The sequence below is a fragment of the Cryptotermes secundus genome, unplaced genomic scaffold (assembly GCF_002891405.2).
Source record: "Cryptotermes secundus unplaced genomic scaffold, Csec_1.0 scaffold5, whole genome shotgun sequence".
Lineage (NCBI taxonomy): Eukaryota > Metazoa > Arthropoda > Insecta > Blattodea > Kalotermitidae > Cryptotermes > Cryptotermes secundus.
In genome coordinates, this window is record NW_019724742.1 from 379,638 (window position 1) to 404,921 (window position 25,284).

Consider the following 25,284-nt stretch of genomic DNA (forward strand, 5'->3'; position numbering starts at 1 on the left):
TTGATTGTTGCGCATGTACAAATTGATTAGGTACTTACGAAATGTAGATAACGCGCATCTTTCTGAACGCGGACTACAGAATGTACGTAATACGTTCGTCCCACAAAGAACTTGCCCAAGACTTTCCAACGAAGAACCAGCCCAAGCCTGGATTAAGACAGCGTCCAACAAAGAACTATCCCAAGACTGGCTTAAGACAGCCGTTTTAAATTTTATATTTATGACATCATAGAAATAGCGTGCTAACGTACACTGTTGGTAGAAGTGAAATTTTAATTGTTCTTACAGTTTGCCTGACGTATCTCTGAAGACAACGTCCCTTTTCTACTCCATCCCGGAATTAACTTCATGTTTAAACCACCAAACGTCCAAATAAGTTGACATAAATAAATTTCAAATTAATTTCTTTTAAAACTTCGTCATACCCATACGAAACAAAGCCATCTGGCTTCTGATTTTCATATCATCGTGCTAATAAAATTTAAATGTTGCAACTAAATATTGAATAAACAGATAAATATATGTAAATCAAGTATTACTTACTCATGGAGCTGAACCCTTCATGAGGAGAAGCCAATTCTGCAGCTACTCAAGAATTTCCCATCATTTTATGAGACCCGAAGGTTCATTGCCGTGTTCACAAGAGCCCTCCACTGGTCCATATCCTAAGCCAGATTAATCCAATCCATATCCACATACGCCTTGGTCTTCCTAGTTGTCTCTTTCCTTCTGGCTTTCCCACCAATATCCTATATGCATTCCTCTTCTCCCCCATCCAAGTATATAAATCAAATTGTAAACGGCCCTTGAGAGAACAGTGTCAGGCTTAACCGAGTTGCTGTCCTGGAATTCGCTGGAGGGCTGAGGAAACGCACGAAGAATACCAGTCGGGGTGGAGATGCGAACAGTTCACCTCTTTCGTGCAAGTGTAGAGCGTTCCCGCAGTACCAGTAGCTCAGTCTGTTTGTGGTGTTGGTTACTTCTGTACCTTTCCGTATCTTATTGTATTTACTTTATGCTTACATAGGATTGTAGGACACGTTTTGGAGAAAGTGTACCTCTAGTGCTCAATAGTGGCGCGGCCTTGAGGCACTCCTTCCAACGTTATTAGTAGCGTAACTATTACGAAGGAAGCGTTGTTGGTCTGAAATTGGCTGCTGAATGAATTTGACCCAGCGAGTGAACAAACTTCCTAATTTGAACTGTACAAACGAACTCGTCCCTCAAGGTCCCATGCTCTGCGGCTAGCGTGCATGTTTTTAACTTGTTTGCGCGGGACTTGAACATTGCGCCTTTTTGGAGGGAGGGGGCTGCTCTTGAACAGTCTTACTGACATCGCATCCAGCTTTGTGGCGCTGCTCATATTTATACTAGCGGCTGGAGCATGAAGTTGGCTAACTAGCTCCATGGAGCTGAGCCCTTCTTGAGAAGCCGCCACCAGTTGTGCAGCTACTCAAGAACTTCCCAACATTTTACGGAACCCAAAGGTTCATTACCGTGTTCATAACAGACCTCCATTGGACCCTTTCCTGAGCCAGGTCAATCCAATCCATACCACCCCAACCTATCTAAGAACCATTTTAATATAATCCATCCACAAGGTTTGGCCGCTTCTGTGGTCTAGTGCTCTGAGTTCCTGGCGACAGATCCAGAGATCCCGGGTTCAGTTCCCGGCGCTACCAGATTTTCTGAGAAGTAGGGAGTCTGGAACGGGGTCCACTCAGCCTCTTGAGAATAATTGAGGAGCTATTGCAAGGAAATAGTGGCTCCGGTCTAGAAAACCGAGATTAACGGCCGTGGGATCCGTTTCGCTAACCACGTGGCACCCTCTATCCTCTAAAGTTGGCACTAACTTCGCCGACAAGCGGCGGTCGCTCGCTACAGGCCACGGAGTTACTAGAGGTGGCGAGTGGTCATGTTCACGCTTCAACCGGAAGCACTCTCGTGTCCCTGTTGTATAACAGGCTGAGTGGGCGTAGGGCCAGTCTGGGCGCTGTGGAGAAGAGTGTAATCTTTACTCCTGCCGGGACTCAAACCCCGATTCATCATTCATCCAGCCCCATACCTACTGAGCTATCCCGGCCCCACCCTAAAAATAGAGAATAAAATGTGGTTAGGTTCCCTGCAGCGTCAGTTCATGTGCGCTAATGTTCTTTTGCTCCATTTCGGATACTGCTTGTAATTTAAGGGCAGGGGATCACGTCGAACCACGTATTTGAGTTTTATCACCGCATTACGGGATAAGGCTGAAATTTATCAAAATTTGTTCCAGCAACCCAGTAAGTTAAGCAAAATATGCACAAAGTGACGGGCCTACCGTAGTTCTCTTACTTAGGCGCGAGCTTTTCAGCGTTGGATGCCCTGCAGCCTTTCAGGGAAGCTGTAACGGATGGGGTGCCAAAGAAACAGATTTGCCTGGAGAAAAGAAAAATTAAATAGGCTTGGAGATTGGTACATGAAATAGATTTTGTTGTGCAGGCTTCCCGTTTCTGCATCAAGGAGGCTTGACTGAGACAGTTTTTTGAATGGTGTCTTGCTTTTTGCCTAGGCAACACGGTGTTGTGAATGATGCCTTCCTGTTTAAATTTGTTGCTGCCAAGTAGGGTGTCTAATCTGTATTTGTGTGGATACCCCCAATTATTCCTCTAGGCATTTCCTCGCCGTTCGTTCAGTACATTATACTCGTAAAAGCTTTAGCTGGAAATGCCACGTCTCTTGAAGTGTACCATCTTCTGGGGTGTGATAGTTTATCAACTTTTCGGATGAATATACTGCCTCCTTCAGGGTCGAAGAATAAGGCAAGCGGGCTGCAAGCACAGCTCGTGCCTCTCGCTAGCTACTTGCATGACTGCTAGTTTGACTTACTCTTTGATTCTGAAGATGGAGGCAATACATTCCTGCGGAACGTCGGTAAACGTCTACCAAACTGCTCGGCTTCACATTCCAGAAAACAGTACTTTTGTAGTCACCGCTCCGAGAAGCTCAAATCCATCTTCTCTAATACTGGTAGATGGCGAAAGGTTTTGTTTAATAACGTTTGCATGTTGCTTCTGTGCATAGTTTTCCGAGAGTGATATATCGTTTAGTCTGTGCACTTTGGTAGTGGTGGACTGGCATAATGAGATTTTTTTATTGCTAGTGGGGTGGGACTAAGTCCCTTGTACTGCGCCCACTTCTGGCCTATTTGTACCAGCCCTAGATGATAGGTGAGAGTGATTGTGGAGCAGTTGGTGGAATGAAGATTGACAGGGGAAACCGAAGTACTCGGAGAAAACCTGCCACAGCGCCACTTCATCCACCAGAAATCCCACTTGACCAGACAGGGGATCGAACCCGGGCCGCCGTGGTGGGAAGCCAGCGACTAACCGCTTGAGCTACGGCGCGGCCCCTAGGCATAATGAGATAATGTCCTATTTACAGCGCAAATTATTGTAAAAACTATTTACATGTTATAACCGATTGGCATCCTTACGTAAAATTCCGTCATAGATTTTAAAACAGTTACAAATAAAAAAAAAATTTTAACCGCTCAGCTGCTACGAGGTAATTCACGGAACTATTATTACGTGTTAGACGGAGTAATGTATTTTCTTACACTTGTTTGTACCTGACGATTATCCCGAGAAACACCGAACGAATCTTGCGGACAGAGTTGGGGCAGTCGTTTAGAAATAATTGCTTAACCATAAATAACCATATTTTTATTTTTGGATTTTTTTGGGTGATTTGTGGTAGGTTGGCAAGAGGCTAGTTTTTATGTTGCATAAGACGTTCTGTTAATTTGGAACACTTGGCATGTAGTGTGAAACTGTTTCTTGTTGCTTTACTGTGAACATGCTGCAGATTAATTTCCCGTGTTAATAGGAAAACCTGCCGTCAAATGTTCATAGTGTGACTTTGCCTGGATTTGTCAAACATTGAATTACATGTTAGCAGCCCAGTTCTGAATTGTATCAAAGCATTAATTTCTAATTGGTGTATGTCCTGTTCTCTCTGAAGGCTGCATTTCTTATCTTTTCTCTATGATTCACCGCTGATTCTAAAGCCATTGAAGTACACAGAATTACTGGGGTTGTGGACTTTTTCCATCATCCGGAATTTTAGGCAATAGAGGACACGACATTTCGGAAACTTCATCTGTTTCCGTCTTCAGGTGAGAAAGGAAGACACCTACGCAATCACTGGTCCAGTGATTGAGATTAGCTCTTTCTAGGGGGCCCAACTGAGTAGACTGAAGACTGAAACAGATCAAGTTTCCGAAACGTCGTATCCTCTATTGCCTAAAATTCCGGACGATGGAAAGAGTCCAAAACCCCAGAAATTCACCATCGTCAGAACCCTTTAGAATCTTCCATTGAAGTAGCCGACAGATACGGACGAATGGGTGAATGAATAGGCACAGTTCAGAAAATTACTCCTATCAGGTTTATAGTCTTAGAGCATGCGTGTGCGTACGCTTATGTGTGGAGGATATTGTAACATTTCAGAACATTTGAACACTTGAGTTAATTATAAATATAAGGTTAATGGTCTCATAATCAGGGGAGTTCGTGCTGTCTTTCCGTTTAGAATCTTAAAGATTTCTTCCTCTCGTAACGGCGAGTGGGTGAAATATAGTAAAAGCCAACTGCTGAAAATGGTAAGAAAGAAAGTAACAGAAAATGTGCTCTGCCCGCTTAAAATAGGTTGTGTACATGTAGCCAGTAGTTCCTACCTGAGTTGAATCGTAAATACACGAGGCAGTTAGTGTGAGATATTACTTTTATCAACACGTAAAATGTCAGGCAGATCCCTCGTGATTCAGTAAGTAGGTTGGTATAGGGGTAACGCTGTAGGCATGTGTTCAAGAGGTGCTTGGTTCGAAGCTTGGCCGGGACAGTGGCTAACCCTTCAGTCCCTTCAGGATAATGACGCGGTCTGCTTAGAGTAGGCCACTGTCTCTTCGAAATCCTTTTCAGTTCATCATTCATCTTACCATTTCATACCATAAAACAAATAAAAATAAACTCCGTGGTCTGTAGTCCGCAAGCGAACTATACCGGCTGAGCGACCGCCGCTTGTCGGCGAAGTTAGTGCTAACTTTTGAGGATAGAGGATGTCGCGTGGTCAGCGCAACGGATCCCCAAGGCCGTTAATCTCGGTTTTCTAGACCGGAGCCGCTATTTCCTTATCAATTATCCTCACGAGGCTGAGTGGACCCCGTTTCAGACCCACTACTTCTCAGAAAAATTCCATGCCATATAGTTTTAAATACGACAGCACCGTAAAGTTAGCCACAAAAAAAAAACCTTGTGGTTGCTTCCTACTCTGTATGAATCTCTAAATTGTGCTCTCTGTTTGGCGCTGTAGGAGACTAGCCCTTCCTTTTATAAAGACAATAAGATAGCCTTGTTACTTGTATTTGATGGAGTGGAGCAAACATACTCGTATGTAGGCCAAAAGAGAAGAGCAAATGTCTTGGACGCCGGAACCGCGGATTCGAATTCCGCGCGGGACGTGGTTGTGTGATTGCGGTTTTGTCTGTTTATTGGAGTTCCCATTTACAGATAAACTTGATAAAGTGAAATAAACGAAGAAAGAAAGGAGAATTATACAAACTTGGAAATTATTGGCGAGGAATTTACAGCGCACGATTTAGTAAAATCAAGTCTCAGGAGTTAAAATAGGTTCGTATTTGAGAAAACTGTAAAGTCTTTATATAAACCTGTGTGAAAACATCAGAAAACTCAGTATAGGATCGTCAACAAAAAATGGTAATGACATTTTTTTCGAGGTTTCAGTTTTCAGGCTACTATGTGATGTCTATTGAGTTCCGCGTTGTCTGACACGTCTGCATTCACCACTTTTGGACCCAATGTTTTTGCTAACTGATACCTGTTATTCTTTCTCTATAAGCGACCTCGCCTGAGAATGAACTCTAGAATCCCGTATAAATAACAGGATTCTTCGGTTCGCCTACTGTCACGTACATACGTGTCTGAAGGAATTAGTTTGGTGTACTGCAGCGCTGCTGGATTCCCATAGACATCCATCGCAACCCGCTCTTCAATCAAAGGGAAGTCTGTATATGACGGAGGACGCAGAAAAAACTGGGCAGGCAGCAGCAGAATCGATGATCCGTCCTTTTCGTGTATAATTGCCTTCCTCCGCTCCCTCCCCCAGGGCTGCAGAGAACAGGAAGTGGGATGGGGACTTCTCCTCTCTCCTCTGGCGTTGTAGGGGTGACAGGATGTCGCGCGGAGGGGGGATAAACCCATTCACTGCCTGCATGCTAATGTAAGAATGGAATAATTGAAAAGACACTATTGTTGTTTTTGTTTTATTGATCTTTTCGAGTAGTTTCGAAACGCAAATATTGAAAACAGACTATAGTTATATTCATTGTATTGTTTCACAGTTGGAGATGCCATAACCGTGATATTGTCCCGGCCACAAGCCAGATTTTTTGTTTGCTCTGCCTTCAACGTTTCCACAGCGACTTTGAACCGCGCTAGGATACCCTATTTTTGTGAAGATACTTGAGAATTTAAAGCAGCTTCCACGAAGTGTGAAATGGACAGGAATGTTTGTTTATGTCTTAGTAACTGTCGCCCTGTGCGGGGCGTGTAGCACGCATGGAGAAGATAAAATATAGTTGGCAAATTTATATCGACGAGACATAACGGTTGGTGATAGGAAGATGGTAAAATGGGTATTGCAGAAACAGGATTTGAAGAAATCAACTGTGAATAGGGCCTAGTGTTAGGCTTTTGTAAACATGGCGGTGAACCCTCATGTGCGATAAAAGGGGGGATTTTCTTGTTGCAAACAAATGGGGTAGGCACGGCATGTTATGTTCAGAAAACTGTAACTTAATCCTTTCTTGTTATCACTAACTTCGCCGACAAGCCGCGGTCGCTCGGTCGGTATAGTTCGCTTGCGGACTACAGGCCACGGAGTTTTTTTATCATAGGCCTTTGTTAAGAAGAATGTATACTTTTGAGGGACCTCTGCATGTAATTGTGTTTTACAGTGAAAGACTCCTTGTGTGAATTTTAATTTCTATGTTGTAATTACATTTTGGACCGAAGAGGGATGAAGTGACAGGAGGTTGGAGAAAACTGCATAATGAGGAGCTTCATAACTTGTACTCTTCTCCAAGTATAATTAGAATGATCAAGTCAAGGATGATGAGGTGGGTAGAGCATGTAGCACAAATGGGGGAGACGAGGAATTCATATGGGCTATTGGTGGGAAAGCCAGAAAAAGAGAGACCACGTAGATGGGTGGCCAATATTAAAATGGACCTTAGAGAGATAGGATGGGATGAGACGGAGTGGATTGATCTGGCTCAGGATAGGGACCAGTGGAGGGCTCTTGTGAACACGGTAATGAACCTTCGGGTGCCATAAAATGCTGGGAAATTCTTGAGTAACTGCAGAATTGGCATCTTTTCCAGAAGGGCTCAGCTGCATAAGTAAGTAAATGCGGTAATTACGTGTGTATAAATAACAGCTTCATGTAGTCGAGGAAGTCTCTCGTGAACATTGGCGTGGACCAGTGCCCATTAAACGCTCTGCCGCGGAACATCTGGACGTAGCAAGAGAGCCCGGCGGCACGCCTGCGAGTGAGCCCTGGATAAGGACATAAAGAATATTCTCTACGTTGCTCTGTGGCCACGATTCGAGTACCTGGAAAGATGCTACGAATTTTCTTCTCACCACTGCGTCCAAAGCGACTGCTCCGGCCCAGCCATTCTCATTTTCAGTGGACCTTTACTTTCACGTCCTTCTGCGCCTTCATGGCGCATTGCTTCAGACAGAGATATCTTGTGCTAGGCTTTAATACTGTGCATTGTGTTGAACTGGCTCGTGGGCGGGTTCACTTACTGGGGTTTGTTTGCTGGGTTAGTTCTTCGAATTATAGTAGGCCTAACATCAGTGTTTGTTTGTTCCTTTAATTGATCTGTGCCGATACAGAACTAACGTGTGTCCATGATCACAGAATTAGTACCTCCCTAATTAGGGTCGATATATGTGAAATGATGATTAAGAGATTTAGTAGTTCCACACACTAATAATAATGTAATCTGTAGGCGCTACAGTCCGTGGTGAACCTTGGCTTCTGTTTTACAGTTTCTTAATCATGTAAACAGTCGGTAGAACTCCTTGGGCGGGGTATCAGCCCGCCCCAAGGCCGCTACCTACACAGGACGACACAAACACAGAATAAGCGCAAACACCCATGCCCCGAGTGGGATTCGAACACACGACCCCATTGTCTGATCGGTCGATGACAGTTCATGCCCTAGACCTCGCGTCGGCTGTGATAGGCATGCCACACATAATAACCCTCTTTAACCATATATTGCTATGCCCCATGTTCTCCGAGTTCATGATGGAACTTATTTATTCTTCTCCGAATTTAAACATGTGCCTCCACCAATTGCGCCTCTTAAGTGATTTGTTTCGTTCATCCTTCGGCATGTAGCGCATGCGTATCTAGCAGCGACTAAGTTTTCTGTGTGACTGAAATGTGCGTATCTGTTTATGATGTTGCATCGTTGGCGACTTCAGATTGGTCTGCAGCAGTGTTTCCCAACCTGTGGGACCTGATATTCGGCTGGGTGGGACTCGAAAATAATTTTCTTTAATGACTAACATACCACTAAAATGAGCGTAATTGTAAAAATATACTTCTTGGAAAAAGAGAATTTTGGTTTATAACACAGTTCTGGGTCTAGTATACAAAACACTTAGGCCTATTGTATTATACTGAATTTTATAGACATTTTTTGGAATTTTGGCCAGCCTCTCATGGTGATCCAAAGTGGTCACCTGTCCGAGTACTGACCATACGTAATGTTACTTAATGTTGATGGTCGGACTACTGCAGATGTAGGCCAGCTGTGGGCATACAGACAAAAATCGCTACATGAAATTAAATTAATTGTATTAATGGCGCCATTATGTTTCTGTGATAATCAGAACTGCACAAGTGCGAGCATGCGCGTGTTCTCACGTGACATAATTGTGGAACGTTGTTCGAAAGCACGTCGTGTCGTATCTAGCTTTAAAGTAGAAGTAAGTAAAGCTGTCCCTGTACCAGGCCATGAAGGCCCATAGGGTTGTGAGACGTTGAGGGTCCCACATTATCTAGACAGTCGGCTCAAAGATGGCGGTAAGGTCAGCCTTACGCGCCGGCCGCGGTTTACTCCCTAGGAAAATTATTTCATTAATTCCTGGTACTCACTTCTGTTAGAATCTGAGTGAACCCCAGGGCCTAGTGCGGCTGGAAGGATTAGGTCAACTGAAAAAAATCCAATGACCTCATCGGGATCTTCCGGCTTGTAGCATAGCCCCTCAACCGACTACGCTACCGCGTACCCCATATCAAGCTTTAAATTGCATAATATTTAAAGAAAGGTGTTGCGTCACATTTCGAGTGTTAGTTATGACTGGTCAGTTTTAAGTCCCGTAAGTTTGCGAATTCTTCCTGTCTTATTGAGCAGAAGAAGCTTTTTTTGCCCCCAGCCTCCACGCAGTTTTGGCCAAACGGACCAGCCAGTTATTCAGTCGGGCCTTCCATCACCATTTCTTTGTTCACTGTGTAGTGCAGTACATATTATTTAGTATTTTCAACCTAGGGAGGATAATATTAAAATGTGGTCTTAAAGAGTTTGGGTGGGAGGGTGTTGTCGTTGTTGTGAACACAGTAAGGAAACTTCCGGTTAGTTATGTAAAAGGCGGGGTAGTTCCTTGATTAACAAAGCGACCGTGTGTTTCTGAGGAAGGATATTGTCCCTTTAGGTTCGTTAGTTAATAGGCGTGACAGTTTTATAGTGGACCTTAAATAAACAGGACAAGGATGCAGACTAGAGATTCATCTTAAGAAGAAATCAGTTTTCTGGGATTTGGCATCGTGTATATGTGGTGTTAACCGACGTTTCGGAGGAACGTATCGCCTCCATCTTCAGGACTGCTTTTACCGGTTCTCACGGTCTCTTCGCTTACAGATTTCTTATATTTTTTCTTCTACCCTGAAGATGGAGGCGATACGTTCCTCCGAAACGTCAGTTAACACCACATGTACACGGTGCCAAATCCCAGAAAACTGCTTTCTTCATAGTCACCGCCGTGAAAGCCTCAAATCTTACATAGATTCATCTGGCTCAAGAAAGTGTCGAGTTACAAGCTGTTGTGAATACGGTAATGAACCTTCGGGGTAGGCGGAACATTTCTTGGCTAGCTTAGAGTGTGTTTTCCTCTGTTGGGTTGGTTGGATAGTTAGTTAGTTAAATACTTGGTCAGTAGACATAATCAGATGATAATTGCGAACTCGATTTTGAAGAAATAGTGTGTGAGGTTACGTAACTGATTAATCTGTTTATGGGTTGCAGTGAAAACTTGCAACAATCCTTCAGGTTCCGTAAAAGTCGGGGAATTTTTTGACTAGCTGAGCGACTGTTAGGTTCTCAAGCAGTCAGCTCCATGGAATTGAAACCAAAAGAATTGGTGCAATTTGGACTTTCGACCAAGAGTTGTCGACGGCAAATGATAATCGTGTTCGCTCTGCTGTCCGAGCAACCTAGCTTTAACTGGGAAGTTCTCGTGTAAGACTCTGAAGTGGGAACAGTATTGTATGTTCATGCATCGTAACATAAATCCAAGTCAAAAAGGTTTCTCGATTAATCTTTTAAAAATGTTGCAAAATTCAGACGCTTAGAAGGTGCAGTAAGCAGTCCATAAACAAACAGAAAACAAACTCCGTGGGCTGTAGTCCGCAAGCGAACTATACCGACCGAGCGACCGCTGCTCGTCGGCGAATTGCGGATAGAGGGTGTCGCGTGGCCAGCGCAACGGATCCCCACGGCCGTTAATCTCGGTTTTCTAGACCGGAGCCGCTATTTCCTTGAAATAACTCCTCAGTTATCCTCATGAGGCTGAGCGGACCCCGCTGCAGACCCACTATTTCTCAGAAAATCTGGTAGCGCCGGGAATCGAACCCGGGACCTCTGGATCTGTAGCCAGGAACCCTGACCACTAGATCACAGAGGCGGTCATTAATCAGTCCCTAGCAGAGCTTATTGATGCCTACTTTCCTATCGTAAGGCTTCCAGTGATACAAACATAATGTTGATATTGCATTTAGGAAATGTGAATTTATATTCGAACAGTAAGGTTTTGTTTAGCTGATGGTTTAGCATGCTGAGATGTCTGGCAGATGGTCGTGGGTGGAAGTCTACACGAGTCATTCATGTTTTATTTGCTTACAGTTGTATATGTTGCAGAATGTTGTTATTGTCGCAGTTACTGTTCTGAATCGCCTCATACTCAGTTCATATGAGAATGTGCTGTCATTGTGAAGAAATGGATCTCTAGATTCTGGCGGATTTACACACAACCCCATCAAGAGTGGTTTGTGGCATGCCTACCGTCCGCGTCACATCTGGAAAAACAGCCGTTGGTGTTTACACGCTGGATGGTTAGCTGAGCCAGGCTAGGCCGGGTTGCGATCAGAGGATGTCGGTACCCGGCGATGAAGAAAATATTCCATTCGTCTTCGGAATCTCTCCCCGAACGTTGATTGCGTAGTCTTATCACAGGTCCTTTATTCAGTTGGCGTTATCAGTATGATATGATTGTAAATTTGGATTTTAGGTGTTACCTTCAAGTGCGTAATTCTACCATTGCGCCTTGGCGTCTGAAACCGGGGGGCAGAAATTAACGGGAACTATATTTCATTACGTGTAAAGGTAAAAAGGTAAAGTTGTCCCGGTGCTTGACTAATTGAGCACTACGCCATGAAGGCGTATGGGGGAGTGGATGTATAGATAAACATTTTCTTGATCTCGGCACTAGCTAAAAGTGAGTGGTCAGTTTCACGCCCAGGCCGGTTTACATCCTGGAAAGAGCCCCTGGAACCCATTGGGTAGGAGGTTGAACCCCAGAACGTGGGGTTGATTTACGTGCAAACTTAACAGCACAGAGGCCAGTTACAAATTTGGCACGAGTACATAGAAGTACACAAAAATAATTAAAGAGCAAAATACATAATATGACAGTCTATATAATGGCAACAAATTAATAATAATTCCAAGAAAAATTGAAGTTAGCGTTAACAGGCGAGAAAAATAAAATAAGTGTATTGCCAATGGTTATGCCATTTTGTGGCGAGAAAGGACAAAACGTGTACATACACACATAGAAGTTAATAATAATAATAATAATAATAATAATAATAATAATAAGGGAGCAGATACATCCTGAACTTGTAATTACACGTGTATTGACTCAAAGTATAAGAATGTGTCTGGATAGCGTAGTCGGTATAGCGATTGGCTACGGGCTGGACGACCAAGGGGTCGGAGTTTGAGTCCAGGTGGGGGTAAGAATTTTCACTACTCCATGTCGTCCATACCGGCCCTGGTGTCCATCCGGTCTCCTACCCAACGGGTACCGGGGGCTCTTTCCCTGTGTGAAGCTGAAAGCCGTAAAGTGACCGGATGTGGACGGGATCTATCTTGTTCTTAATAGGATCTTGGTGAAGATTGCGAGATTTGAAGTACAGTAAACGCTCGATAATCCGGATTAATGAGGGAAGCCATCCGGATTAGTGAGGCAAAAGATAGCCCTAAACGACATAAGAACTTGGAAAACAAATAAGTGGAAAATTTAATGCTGTAAGTAGTGCTGATGAAAATAAATAAAATATATCACTGTAGAGCTCGTACGTACTTACAAACTTAATTGCCGCAAGTAAGGAGGTTTGTCTAGAAGTAAACACAGACAAAACTAAGCATATGTTTCTGTCTCGTCATCAAAATGCAGGGCAAAATCATGACATAAAGACAGGAAACAGATGTGTTTGAAATGTGGTACAGATCAGATACTTGGGAACGACGATAACAAATCAAAACCTGATTCAGGAGGAAATTAAGAGGAGATTGAACTCGGGTAATGCTTGCTACCATTCAGTCCAGAACCTTTTGTCTTCTCGTCTGCTGTCCAAAAACATAAAAATTAGAATATACAAAACTATAATTTTGCCGTTGGTTCTGTATGGGTGTGAAACTTGGTCTCTGACATTAAGGGAGGAACATAGACTGAGGCTGTTTTAGAACATGGTGCTGAGGAGAATATTTGAACCGAAGAGGGATGAAATCACAGGAGGTTGGAGAAAACTGCATAATGAGGAGCTTCATAACTTGTACTCTTCTCCAAGTATAATTATAATGATGGAGTCAAGGAGGATGTGGTGGGCAGGGCATGTAGCACAAATGGGGGCGACGAGGAATGCATATGGGATATTGGTGGGAAAACCAGAAGGAAAGAGACCTCTGGGAAGACCAAGACGTAGGTGGATGGACAATATTAAAATGGACCTTAGAGAGGTGGGATGGTATGGATTGGATTGATCTGGCTCGGGATAGGGACCAGTGGAGGGTTCTTGTGAATACGGTAATGAACCTTCGGGTTCCATAAAATGCTGGGAAATTCTTGAGTAGCTGCAGATTTGGCTTCTCCTCAAGAAGGGCTCAGCTCCATAAGTAAGTAAGTGAGAGGTCGAAATTAAAAACTGTAAAAAGACGGTACATTTATTCATCGATAGAAGACTCAGAAATTGTACTTGTTTTTGAATGCAATAATGCAGGTTTGAAGAAACTGTCAAGTTTTGTTCTGAACAGACATGTGACTCATCTGCCTTCCGAAACGCCTTGGTGTCTTTTAAAGTATGTATTCAGCTTTGAACAGTATTTTTGCATTTTTCGATCCAGATTAACTATAACCAGACTAGCAAGGGTTTACTTTGCTTTACAGCAGTGACTATGAAGGGCACTATATTCTGGTATGAGGCGCCATATCGATTGGCATATGCTTATCGACGTTAGATAGAAACGTATTATTATTCTTGGGTCATCAGATTCTTCGATTGAGCAAATCGATGGAGTACATACCTCCGAAACGTCGGTAAACTTCCAGAAGATAGTGCTCTTCACGATAATGAATTTTTGTGTTTCAGAAACGACGAAATTTTTGACTAGCTGGGTGACAGTTTCTGCGTGGAGTTAGGGCGAGGGTACACCAAGGAAACTGGCAACCGCAACGCAACCGCAGTTACCAAGAACTGTTATCAGCCTGAGTTGAACACATGTTACAGAGTGGAGGAGCACAAACAGAGAAACTGCGTTGCGGTTGCCAGTTTCATTGGTGTACCCTCTCCCATAATTCAGTACTTACCACTGCTGGTTTCGAAATCCGGCACATCCCGTGTAGTGTGGGTGGCGCTGTGCAGGAAGTGACATGCAAAACTCATGGGGGGGCTCTGTCTCGTTGGCTGTTGCGTATAGGACAATACAGCGAATGAATGAATGAATGGACGGAAGTGGGCACTCAAGATTAACACTATCATTGAGCGCATGCCTGATATCGTTCTTTCATATTGAGCTATTTCATTGATAGAAATCTGCAGTTGCGTCGTGTTATTCATTATCTGTGTTGTTAGAGGAAGTGGGATTTATTGGTAACTGCGCATTTTCTTGGAGATTATAGAAACTACTGTTTCTAGTTATAAATATGCGAGTCAGACTTATGATTTTCTTCCTTTAGAGACGAAAATGAAAATAATTTCATATGCTAAGCAGTAATGTTATGTTTTTGTAACAGTGATCTGAATTGACCCTGACAATGTAAATTACACAAGAAGTTACACGACTTTCACATGGGCCTCGTAAGGCCAGAGCGAGTGTACGTTTCTTTAATACGACGTCAAGAATTTTCACAAATGGAGATTCCTGCGTCAGTACGAAATACGAAGAATGCTGGCTGTTCTACTTATGTTTATTATCGTTACCTAACAAATTAATGGAAACAAATTACTTAATGGGGAGCTTCATAATTTGTCATCTTAGACTAATACAGGGTTATTCATAAGTCCGTGAAACATTTTAAAAATTCTCAACAAATAAACTGTGCATCGGATCATGGTAATTCTTACGCAGATAGAGAATGAATCTCTCCAGGTTTTTCTGAAAGCTTCCATTTCCTGCTAATCTCATGGATCTTCGCAGCCATATCACCGCTGTTATGGTTCTGATCAACCGTGATATGCTGACACTGGTGTGGGACGAAATGGATTATTGCATAAATGTCTGCCTTAGCAGCAAAGGTGGACATATTGAGCATCTGTGAACTATGTAAAAAAACTTGGCGAGTTTATCTTTATTTTAGTGTAATAAAATTTGGTATCCGTTGCGTAGTTTATTATTGTAAATTTTCAAAATGTTTCACGGACTTCTGAATAACCCTGTATTGTGAGAGACAGTTTAATGACAAACAGTTAACTTGTGCGGGACATGTAGCGCTTATGGGGGTAATGAAAAGTGTGTACCAGAAATCTGGGCCGAAGACGAGAGAGGAGTCAGCTTGACAGGGATGGATGTGCTGTGCTAACTGAATTGGTCTCGATGGAACGGAGTATAAGGAGATGTGGACTGGATTCAGCTGGCTCAAATTAGGGCCCATTGGTGTGCTCTTGTGAACACGATTACGAATATTTCTATCATAAATAGGCAGTTTCTTGACCTGAATAACAGGAAGCGTTTTAAATCTGTACCTATGTTATGGCGTAATTTAGGCTTGTTAGTTTTCCTTTCTCCACATCGTCCAGACCGGCTCTGGGGCCCACCCAGCCTCTTATCTAATCTCTTTTACCGGGGATAAAGCGGCCGAGGCGTGAAGCTGACCACCCACCTCCAACTAGCGCCGAGGTGAAGAAAACGTGAATCTATACTTTCACTCCTCCATACGTCTTCATGGCCTAATGTTATTAAGTTAAGCACAGGACAACTTTACCTTTTTTTAGTTCTTTGTTTTTGCCTTAGCATCCATGTTATGACTTTATCCGGTATTAATGAGTTTATAACTGACCATACATCGATTTTGACAGAAATTAGGGCCATTCTTCCACGTTCGGATTGACTAAGCAATTACAAGGTGCAAGCTCTGTCTTGAGAGGAACCCGTGAGATCATTACGATATTAATGGAGTCCACCACTGGACCTAGCGTAATTCTCATAAGTGGAATCCCATAAGGGCCAACGGAAAATGTCCGTGGTGTTGACTTGATGACGAGCGTATGCGTGAGAGGAAGACACATGGTTTTTGTCAGACGTAGAAACAGATAATGGTTATTAAGCCTAGGTCCGCGAGACGAACGTAGGAAACATATTTACGTTACATCCTAATTGTTGTGTTCTTTTTGACGTACCACCCAGTTAGCATTTCATACTAGCCGTGTATTGCGTTAGGAACTTCAGGACAGGAACCAACACTGTATTGGTCCCTAGGTTTCAGTGCCGCGATTGGACACGGTCCTTAGCCAGTTTCATCAAATCCCCATCTCCATATTCCACGTTTCGAAGATCCGTCGCATTTTTGTCCTTAAGTCTCCTATCCGGCCTTCGAAATGGAAGTTTCCTACGAATCCCAATCAAAATTCTGTGTGCATTTCATGTCTCCCTCACTGCACAACGGACGAAAACCTTGCAGTCTTCATTACTGTGGTGACTTGTGTGAATCGTAAAGTTCCTTGTTATGTAGGGCCTAATATGCCCAGTTGTTCACCCATTTCGTCCTCAGGTCCGTTTATTTTCGTTGCTGCTTTGCTTTTAAGGGCATATGATTTACGTTCAAAGTAAGGAATTACGTTTCACAACAACACAGAACAACTGAAAAAAAAAATCTGCCTTTGTATAATCTGCTCTTCAGCGTTTTGGAACGTGGAAACGGATGATAACAGTTTTCGTGCCTAATATTGTGTTAGCCTCAGGGCCGGAACTTTGCGATTGCTATGGACGATCACAAAACAGCCAGTTCCTCGGTAAGTTTCCTAAGCAGTCGGACAGTTATTTTTTGGACTCGGATGCTCTTCACGTCGTTCCCAAAAGTGGAAGTTTTTTTATTTTGTTGTTCAGCGGGAACACAATTGTTTACTGTGCGGGGTTGTGATTGCTGCGCCGAGCCCCCGAACTGGGCAGCTCCACCTGCTTAGCTTGTGTAATAATACCAAATGAAATTTAAGGGCAGTCCCTGAATGAGTATTGGGTAAGAATCTGGAAGAAGGCGGTCGTTGTTTCTTGCAACTACTATCCCAGAATTCGATTTGTCTCCAGGGAACAGAATCCTGCTTGAAAACCTGATAGTCGATTTAGCAGTCAAGTTTCTTCCCCTATATCAGTGTACACAAGAGCCTGTGCAAGTTGACTGTTTAACCTTGTAAAAGTAAAGTAAGTAAAGGTATCCCTGTAACAGACCGTGAAGGCCCACAGGGTTGTGAGGTGTTGAGGGTCCCACATTTTCTAGACAATCGACTCATAGATGGTGGTAAAGTTGTTAGCCTTACGCGCTGGCCGCCCTTTACCCCCAAGAATATTCCTGGTACTCATTTCTGTTGGAGGCTGAGTCGACCCCAGGGCCATAGTGTGGCTGGAAGGATTAAGTAAATTGAAAAAAAAATCCTCATCGGTATTCGATCCCGCGACATTCCGGCTTGTAGCATAGTGCCTCAGTATTGGTTTTAAGGTACATTTTGATACTACTTCCCATGCAACGACACGTCAGTCAGGTTAGTCTGCAATGCGCTCTGACCAGCTGCTTCCCGAATGTACGTAGTTGTAAAACGTTACAGCTGCAGCGCTGTGCTACCGAGTTGCCACATCGGTACGTGCTGTATGGATGCATCTTGGAAAGGAAGCTGAACAATGGCAGTGAGGGTGCGTGCTGTTGGGAGGTACGCGTGGCTGTACAGTCATCTCCAAAATGTGAGTGCTGCAGAAACATTTGAAGCAGTAGAGATATAAGGGTTTTTTTTTTCAAGAGTGCAAATATTTCACTTCTTTCTGACAATTTAAAGGACGTACAGTTGCTTCAGAGATTGTAACGTTCCCACCTCATGACTCGTGGTACGCGGGTTCAAATACACGGCGGAGGTCGTCGAATTTTTAAGGGCGGAAAAATGCAGGGAACAAGTCGTCCGGGAGGGACTTTAAGCTGTGTGTCCCGTGTCGTAACTTTACGGCACGTAAAAGAACGTCATATCCCCAAATGGGAATCACTGAGCCAAATTACGGACGTTTCCCGCCCAATAATAGTCTCTAAGGCCTCTGATAGATGTGGGAAGCATTATAGATACCGCTAAGCAAGTGGCCGAACTCGCTTGCTCGGCGGGACTGATGGTACGCACCATTTATCGGTAGGGTATAGAGACTGGTAGAATATCATAGAGGGAAGCACAATAGATCAAACTGGTCGCGGTGCATGGGGAAACCCACCCGCTCTAAATAACTAACTAACTAACTACCTCAAAGATTTAAGAAAGGACAGTCTCTTCCAACATTTGAAAAGGTGCAGTCACTTCAAGGCTCTGAGCCCGGAGGAACCCTTAATTTATCATATACTCCCGAATATAACACGACCCCCCTATTGTTCAGTTGAAAGAATCAGAAATTTGGCAACATTGAACGTGTCATTTAGTTCTAAGGCGACCCCTGTTTCCAACAAGCAGTATTTGAATGAAATATCGCTTTATATGCAGGTTAATACGACATTTTGAGGCAGTTCGGGCACTTAAGACATTTTATATTTCCAAGATTTGACCCCGCAAGATTATTTCTGAGCACCCTGTTGTCAATCGCAAACACGTATAGCTGTCTGTCTGTCCGTTACGTAAGTTACATCAAGTTCTTACTTATTCCCTCTCGGGTTAATCATCTGCTGCAGTAGTTATACTTCGTTTGCAAGAAATACTGGTGTCGGTACAGCTGCGGCCTTCCCTACCGATTCTTTATGCCAGTCAGTCATGTAACATGCGTTTCTTCTTCAGAAACAATTTTCATATGGGAAATGTACAGGGTAAAGACTGCGCTCTGTCGGTTGCAGAGGTTATTAAGCGCAGATGCAGATGCGATTAATGAACCGGGAAACACCGGAGTGGGTGACGCTCCGACTTCGCGTCCGGGCGTTCTGCATTGAAATCTGGGCCCATAAACCAGTCTTTCTGGTTTTCTTCAGGCCTTCCTGACGAATGCAAGAATAGTACAGCAAATTAGGCTACGACAATTTCGTACTAGTTTCTTATTGTCCTATCATGTGACTGTGTATAGTCTCGAGTTACTAACAGTGTGATTAAGTGGGCCATAATTGAATAATACATAACAAGGCGAACAAAAAGTTTAGGGCGTAAATAACATTCAGACAGAGGAAATTTAATTGTTTAGAAGTAAGGTTGGACTTTACAGAAGTACCCACGGAACTTGTGTGTGTGTGTGTGTGTGTGTGTGTGTGAGGGGGAAGGGTACGCGAGAGCAGAAAGAATGGTTGCCGTAGATGAACAGAACAGTGACAGGCTCCCAAATTCTTCACTTCACTGCAAACCAAACGGATATAACAGTAGAGGCATTTGGAGACCGATAGAAAGTTTCATGACCTCAGCTTATCACAGCTGTGGATATGAAGATGTCTATCTTCTGGGATATAATGTCGTATAGACCTTGAAAGTCAGCAGACGTTTCGGAGGTACATGTCGCCTTCATCTTCAGGGTTGAAGATTAGTCCAAGCAAACTGGCTGCCTGCTTAATGCTGGTTTGTTGCGTGGCTTACATTTCAACTCTGAAGATGAGGCGGACATGTTACTCCAAAACGTCCATTGACTTTCAGCTGACTACACTGCGTTATATCCCATACGATGGTTGATTATGAAGTCGAAACAAGCTTTATTTAGTCTATTCTCTGGAGGTTAGACTAAAATATGTGCAGTGATGGAATTAGAGCAGATGAAACCTTCCTGTTTTTTCTTTCAGAAGAATGGTCCGAGGATCTCTAATTCTCTGTGGATCTCGCATTCTGAAGGAAGAGCCATATATTTTTGGCATTTGGGAAAGAGGCTGACTGAGGACAAATTGTTCTTAAAGTAAGAGGGCATCTGACTTATAGGACAAATTTTTAAGTTACTCGTAAGATGATGGCATACAAAATGTACAGGCCTATACAACGGTTTATTTGGAAGAGTGTGGCTTAGGTTTGTATCCCGTGCAGGACCCTTGTGATGGCTTGAACTTTAGGTTTCATAAAGGAGGGAACTTGCATATCATTCATCAGTAATCTGTCAGACGACAGGTCCACGGTCTCTTCCAAAACAGTTCCTCCACTTAATGCGATCTAGAGCGTTCTCCTTCAAATGAGAATATCCTCTTCTGTTCCCAAGGTCATGCAGCATCTTCTTGCGGCCTCTTCCTCGTCTTCTGGTTCGCATACATGGTGTCTCTGTTTTTGGAAAGAGACTATCCAGGAAAAGTGATAATGTGGTAGTTTTTCCATTTGCTTTCCACATCGCAGTACAGCAGCCGTTCAAACCACTCTGGTCACGCCTGTTGCTGTACGAACTTGGACCATCTCGAGCGTCATTTGGTCTGCGCTTCAAGTCGCTGCTGATGACGCTGCTTCCGGCATCAGTTTCTGGTTTTTGGTTTCTCTTTTCGTCTGATGCCTACCCTTTGACCTGTCCAGCAAGGGAGGCCCTGCCAGTAGCTACGCTACCGCTGGTATAGCTCTCAGGGTTCTTGGCATACATATATGTTAGTTGAGTATTCGGAAGACTGTTCAGTTAAGACATGCCGTTGTGCTGGTTGCGTCTGGGAAAGGAAAGGAAGGTATCTTTTTGCCTGTACAAAGGTAGGGCTTGTATATTCCTCCAAGCATTCGCCTTTGGGGACTGAGGAAATACACGATTAGTTACTATTCATGGACATTGTGTAGAGGTTGCAGAAGATGTAACGGAAGTGGGATATATAAATAAATAATGACGAAACAAAAATAACAACATAGTTAATAGCGTTTTCTGTTGTAGCTGTAAGGTAATTTTGCTTGCTTACAAATAATCGGCTTATATATGGTAAAACGACCAGTTAAGCCGGATAGTGAATTCTAATGGTGGCATTATAACGTAAATGTCTCCTTGCTACAGAATAATTCCTCGTAGAAGTAAATTAGTGTTGTCTGTATGGAATCTGTGTGAAGCAGTGACTGCAGCATTCCTACCAGAGTCGGGTCGGACCGCGCCTGTTCGTATGGGCGTCTTCCATAGTAACTCCCACACCACTCCAACATTCGTTCTTGTGCTGTTAGTGTAGCCGCGTTACGGTTAGCACGTATCAGAATGCTGGAACGTAAGAGAGATAAAGTAACGGTAATGGAGATCTTTACATCATGATAAGTTTGTGGATTGCTCATCTTCGGATGTTCTTGGAGTGACTGAATCCAATGTTTGGAATATGTTGCGTGCGTGTAGGGCAGGATGAGAAAGATATTCCTCAGTTCAAATATTATGTTTTTGGACATTATCCATCGTCTTGTCTCTATCTAAAAACCTTCCTTTTTATTTTTCAAAACACAACGTTTCGGAAACTGGATTCTGTCTCCATATTCAGGTAATACATACTCAGTTGGACCCAGTCGATAGAGCTAGTCCCTCTCTCCGGATATTCTGCAAACTTTTGGTTCTGTGAAACCAGGAAGCCGAAGACATAGGCTGGTGGCTAATTTCGCAATAGAGAAATAGTGGCTGAGGGCTTAAGTAGCTCAGGATGAGGTACTGTGGCGAGCTTTTATGAACACGGTATGAACTTTCCGGTTCCATACAAGTGTGGGATTTATTTTCTTTTTATCTATTCCGAAACTGTGAACTTGCACTCTGACTGCTACAAAAAAAAAATCTCAATGGCATGTAGTCCGCAAGCGAACTATACCGACCGAGCGACCGCCGCTTGCCGGCGAAGTTAGTGCCAACTTTATCGGATAGAGAGTGCCACGTGGTCAGCGCAACGAATCTCCACGGCCGTTAATTTCGGTTTTTTAGACCGGAACCGCTGTTTCCTTGAAACAGCTCCTCAATTATCCTCACGTGGCTGAGGACCCAGTTCCAGACCCACTACTTCTCAGAAAATCTGGTAGTGTCGGGAATCGAACCCGGATCTCTGGATCTGTAGCCAGGAACTCTGATCACTAGACCACAGAGGCTGTCACTCTGACAGCTACTGGTGTAAAATTTGTTCTCTCGCTTCAGGGAAAGAACATGGATTGAGGGGGCGAAAGTTAGGCCTGATATTTGCCCCTGAAAGATTAACATACATGAATTAATTTCAGTTACCATTTCAGATGAATTGAGTCGACTTGTTTATGGGCAGGACGACTGGTCTGCCAAGAGGAAATACATTTTTCTTCGCAACGAAATCCAGACTGGCTCCGGGGCCTACGCGCCGTGGGTTTGTTCTTCGTGAGTGGTCAGGGACAGGGAGCTTGCCTCACATGTGTTTATTTATTTGGTCCTATAAACTGACGCTGAAGTCTGTTTACCCGCGCTGCTACAGTCTTGCTCTGTGTCGGTGATGGCATGATGCAGTTTAATCTCACACCTTGGTACCTGTTCACACATCTTATCAGTTCATAATGAATCATATGGTTATTATCCATGTAGAATGATTCCCGATATGATATGTAAAATTCGTACTCATGCCTGCAATGACATAGTATCACATTTACAAGTACGTCAGTCTACAACTGTGACTACGAAAACATTCTTATTGACCAAACTAAATTTATATGATTTGGGGGGGGAGTCGTACTGGCTGACAGCGTGCTCTGCCCATCGAGTGGTTAAATAGGGCGAAGCAAGCCTCAGGGACTAAAAGCAGGCCTTACAAGTGTATAGCAATGATAACTCAATTTTAGGTTACTTCATTCCATCCTATATACTTGTATTCAGGCCTATAATGTATCTTATTGAAGCGCGCTGTGTGTTCAGTATGCAGATAGTTGTATGTTGCGCGTCCACATAACTCGTGCTCGTGTGACTCGCTATGCTCGCGAGTAGTGTGGACGATATGACAAGTCACGAGACAAGTAGATTTTAAATTTTTAATTTAAAAACTATAGCCAATAAATTAAAATACGACTACAGCCTATACACACGGATCCTCACGCGCCGAAGCCTGGCGAGCAACTGAAGTAGTGTGGACGAAGATTTACGAGCACAAGTAAAAGCCAGACGAGTCTCCCGACGAGCACGAGCACGAGTAATGTGGACTCGCCTTAAGAATAAAGAGTTCATTAAAAATGTATAGTACAAGATATAAGCAATCGAATTATTTTACTGCACTCAGTTTTAAGAAAACCTAGGGGGGGACATATACTGTACTATACGGTCATTTATACGCAAAATTGCCAACACAAACTTGACAATGTAAGTTACATTACCATTACATGTTTCGACTTTTGATAGTATAAATCTTGTTTTGGAGCACCAATTTACAGTTTGTCGCTTATGGTCTTGTCACCAATTTGTTTCAGTTCACTGCTACTTCAACGCAACAGCGTAGTTGGTTGAGGCACTATGCTAAAAGCCGGAAGGTCGTGGGTTCGAGTCCCGATGGGGTGGATTTTTTTAATTGACCTAATCCTTCAGCCGCACTTTGGCCCTGGGCTCGACTCAGCCTCTAACAGAAACGAGTACCAGGAATCTTCCTGGGGCGCTGTAAGGCTGACAACCTTACCGCCATCTGTGAGCCGACTGTCTGGAATATGTGGGAGCCTCGACGTCTCACAACCCCATAGGCCTTCACGGACTGTTACAGGGATAGCTTTACTTTTTACTGTTTCACTGGAGAGGAACCACTGTAGCGACAAGCTACGGGCTGGACGACTGAGGGGTCGGAGTTCTGGGCCCTCAAGAGTCAAGAATTGTGTTCTCCACGTCGTCCAGACCGACTCTGGGGTTCACCTCCTATCCAATGGGTACCGTGGGCTCTTTCCCCGGGGATAAAGCGGCTGGGGCGTAAAGCTTACCACTCACCTCCAGCTAGTCCCCAGGTCAAGAAAATGTGAATGTATACTTCCACTTCCCCATACGCCTTTATGGTGTAGGGCGTAATTAGTTGAGCACAGGAACATCTTTACCTTTACCTTTACCTTTACCTTACTGCTTCACTGTCTGCTTGCTAGTGCACGTCGCTGTACTCACTACTTACGTGTATTTCCGTCGCACTGTTACACCACACGCGAACGCTACACTCCGCTTTTGAGCACAAACTCACTGAACGCGATAATTTCACACACATTTTTATTCCGGCGTCTTCATTAACGAACATTCTCGAAGGATCTCGGCCGGTTTCAGTCTGCTTAGCTTCCAGAACCATCCGGAATGAGAGGGGAAGAGACCGCGCCCAATCATCTCATCTCCCCCCCCCCACTTGGTACGCCGGATAATTGACCATCTTAAAGTTTTTATACGCATACTACTGTTACACGTTTACAGATGTGCTTTACCATGGTTCCCAACGTGACGTTGCAAGAATGTGCCATATCTATCCGGACGGATTTCTTTTTGTTTAATTTTGGAAATTTTTGCAAAAATTTGTCAATAAAATGCAATTTGGCGTTTAGAATTACTGGATTCTTGGACATTGCCCATCATCCGGTATTCTAGAAACTAGAAATCACAACGTTTCGGAAAATAGATCTGTTTCCGTCCTCAGGTGAGGAGGGAGACACCTACTCTGTTGGGTCCCTTAGAAATAGCTAACCTCAATCACTTTTTAAGAGACCCAATTGAGTAGGTGACTTCCCTCCCTCAACTGAGGATATTGTGTTTTGTAGTTTCTAGAATACCGGACGATGGACAAACTCCAAAAACCCAGTAACTCTGAGTGTTATGTACCATCATCAGAACTCTTTAGAATGTACATTCCAGTTTGGTTTAAAGCAGACAACAGTAGCTGATTCTTTACTAGATGATCCAAGTGAGTGTCTCAAACGTAACTCGCTAAATATACGTACATGGTAGGTAGTTAGCATGTAATAACATAATATGTGTATACACCATCCTCGAGTTATATGTCATGTGTTGAAGCAGGAAATGATAGTGCAACACATATTTTCAATTTTGTGTAGACAAAAAAAAACTCCGTGGTTTAGTCCGAAGCGAACTATACCGACCGAGCGACCGCCGCTCGTCAGCGAAGATAGTGCCGACTTTAGCGGATAGAGGGTGTCACGTGTTCAATGGAACGAATCCCCACGGCCGTTAATTTCGGTTTTCTAGACCGGAGACGCTATGTCCTTGAAATAGCTCATTAATTATCCTCACGAGGCTGAGTGGACCCCATTCCAGACCCACATATATGAATAATTATTGACAAAGTACATGTTTTCGAGCCTGTTTTCTTAAAAGAAACTCTGATAATACAACGAAAT

General features: G+C 43.6%; 1 protein-coding gene across 4 annotated transcripts in view; it reads left to right on the forward strand.

The window, feature by feature from the left end:
* LOC111862676 (protein sprouty) overlaps positions 1-25,284 on the forward strand; it is a 314,018-nt gene that overhangs the window by 27,486 nt on the left and 261,248 nt on the right. Inside the window, exon 1 of one of the 4 annotated variants that reach the window (XM_023848233.1) lies at positions 17,782-17,800. The exons of the other annotated variants lie outside the window; for them this stretch is intronic. The gene's annotated coding sequence lies outside the window, so the exon portion shown is untranslated. Of the gene's footprint in view, positions 1-17,781; positions 17,801-25,284 lie in introns of those variants that run through there. 4 annotated transcript variants of the gene reach the window in all.